The sequence below is a fragment of the Styela clava genome, chromosome 4 (assembly GCF_964204865.1).
Source record: "Styela clava chromosome 4, kaStyClav1.hap1.2, whole genome shotgun sequence".
Classification (NCBI taxonomy): Eukaryota; Metazoa; Chordata; class Ascidiacea; order Stolidobranchia; family Styelidae; genus Styela; species Styela clava.
The window spans coordinates 4,820,350-4,823,094 of NC_135253.1; the positions used below are offsets into that span (position 1 = coordinate 4,820,350).

A 2,745-nucleotide genomic window follows, 5' to 3' on the forward strand; every position below is an offset into this window, starting at 1 on the left:
GGTCATTTCGTAGGCGCCATTGTGTGGAATTTATTGTCACCACGTCCCAGCATGATAAATTTAAATTTGTTTGATGAAATATGAAAAAATGAAATATTTATTACAAAATACCTATAAATATACATATCTCACAAATCCATAGAGATTGCTGTAGATTAGTCAAATGCTTCAACCTCAGATTTAACAGTTGGATTAAATTTGAGTTGAGCTCAAAACCATCACCGCCATTTTGTTATCACCATCGTAATTTGTACAGTACAGTTAAATCCCGCCATATTTTATTGCAGCTATGTTCGCTTAATATTCCGGACTGTCTGATTGACCGACTACTCGTTCGTACAGTTACTCGCTTGAATAACAAAAATCTATCTCTGCGTATCTATCCAAATCTTTTACTACAGTTGTGAATGATTCATTTATTTTTATTTTATAGTTCATGGTTTTATAGGCCTTTAGTATCCCGCCCCTTGGGTGATAAAGCATGTTGGGAATGATCTTTCAGCTCGCCCATTGTCAATTTATCAATGTCTGTATTTGTATAGTTTATGCATAAAAGATGGAAGTAAATACAATCATTTTGAATGAGACAACCGAGAGATTATTAGATCAAACCCCTGATTAGATGAACATTGATTCTCTCCAGCCAGATAGTAAGCATGCGACTGACTATTGTTCGATGCTATCGGGTATCGTTTTCGTTTAGCCTTGTATTCGAATAGTCAGGCTTGTACATGGGATGGGACAGCACACATTTGTATTTACCATGGGACAGGTAGGACATGAAAACCGTATGATTTTCGGGGAAATGATGTTAAAACACATTTCGTTATGGACCTCGTGGGCATATATTTGAGCATAGCCCTCTTGTTAGTTATATAAACTTTTGTTATAAATTAACCAATCATTTTGGAAATAATGACATCAAAACTAAATATAATTCTTAAAAGAGCTGAAGTTAGGAGTGTCAGCATAGCATTGAATAAAATAAATGTATTTCCATTTTCAGAAATTCAAACCATTACTATGAAATTGCTACGAAACTTGACAATGGAAAATTACCGAAAAACATTATTTTCTGACACGGAAATAGGAGGTAATCTATTTTTTAATTCTAATAAATGACATCCTCTTTTCCTTTTCCACAATGATGTTGTATTTTCCTTATAATACAGAATGTGATTTGCTCATTGAAAGACGTTGCTACATCACAGTGGTTTACTTGGAAACAGTACCATATTCTCGAGCGGTATCGATTTGCCAGGATAAAAATTCAAGCGTCGCTCAAATACCCGACGAAATTACTTACAACAGCGTTGTAAAAAATATTCGCTTGAAAATACCGGATGACTGGATTTCTACATCAGTTTGGATTAAAAGTCCAATTGATGAAATGGTTGGAATTTATATTTTCTTTATATCTGTATTGATCAATCGGCGCTCCAGAAGTATGTGTACTAATATGGAGGTAACTAATTTTGTTCGCCCACTTTACATCAAGTTGTGTAAAGAGACGGAAGCCTATGGGCAGGGTGTATATTCACTTGGCTATCACAAACAGTCCCCGAACTCGTAACAGAACTGAAATATGGAAAATGGGAATAAAATAACCCTAATCTGGTACACATACTACGGGAGTACGTATTAATCTCATCCTAACAAAAGAAATATTATGGTTTTTGCATTCGAGTAAGTTAGTCCTCATTCAACCGAACCCACGTGATACAAATATTATATACCTTCTTCCAATAAGGAGAGATTTGCCAAATAAAAGTTAATTATAGTTAAATAATTGTGTAGGAAATGTTATAGAAATTGTTTCAAAAAGTCATCCGGACTTGATAGGTTCTTGTAGACATCTCGAAATCGAGATGCGATTAAGTAGTTTACCAAACAGCACAAGATTCCCCTATGCGGCGCGGTTTAACCCAGTTGAAAGGTGTTAAAGCAGTGGTTCCCAACCTTTTTTTGAAATACCCACTTCCGATTAGGATAGGGTCTTGATTTCCCACAGAATAAAGCCTCCAATAAGTTTGGTTAAAATTTGCTTAATTTTGGGGTCGAAATCAAGCCTCCCAGTCAGTTCGTAGCTTTTGTTTCGAAGCAACAGCGCCTAAAAAGTTTGTGGTAATATGAAAAAGTTGCGATGGCGATGCACTGCTTTGATTAAATGCCCAGCACGATGTTGTAAATAAATACATCTGCGCAACAACACGTTTACAAAGAAGTTACTCCAAGATCGTGAGTGCTTGTATGCAGCACCATGGGCATTTTCTTCGCTTAGTGTCATATACTATAATTTTCATGTATGATAATATTCATTCATTGTGTTAACTGTGTGTAATTCTTCACGAGTTTGTCTGTACCCCACTCGAAACCCCTCAATTCCCTGCAAGTGGATATTACCCACCAGTTGGGAACCACTGTGTTAGAGCCTAAGTCAAGTCAAACGTGAAATCCCATCATTCAGCACTTGCTCCGTCCCCAACTGGCTGCTTTATGGAGACTTTCCGCAAGCGATTATCGCATGACATAAAATAAAACCTCAGGTAATATTCACGATCATTGACATTGTATTACATTTCAGATCAAACACTTTGCAGGTGATTCTTCAAATTATAATAAATGGCAGGAGAATCAGCCAATCGAGTCTATATCAAGTTGGCCAAACTTTTATCTAGTGCAGGGGTTCTCAAACTTTTGGTGTTGCGGAGCCCTTGAAAAGATTAACTTTTATTCACGGAGCCC

General features: G+C 36.5%; 1 long non-coding RNA gene across 1 annotated transcript; it reads left to right on the top strand.

The window, feature by feature from the left end:
* The first annotated feature begins 441 nt into the window (after positions 1-441).
* Positions 442-2,397, top strand: LOC144422246 (uncharacterized). The gene is made up of 3 exons (XR_013475235.1): positions 442-772; positions 1,007-1,093; positions 1,173-2,397. It is a non-coding gene; the product is annotated as an uncharacterized LOC144422246 (long non-coding RNA).
* Positions 2,398-2,745: the final 348 nt, after the last annotated feature.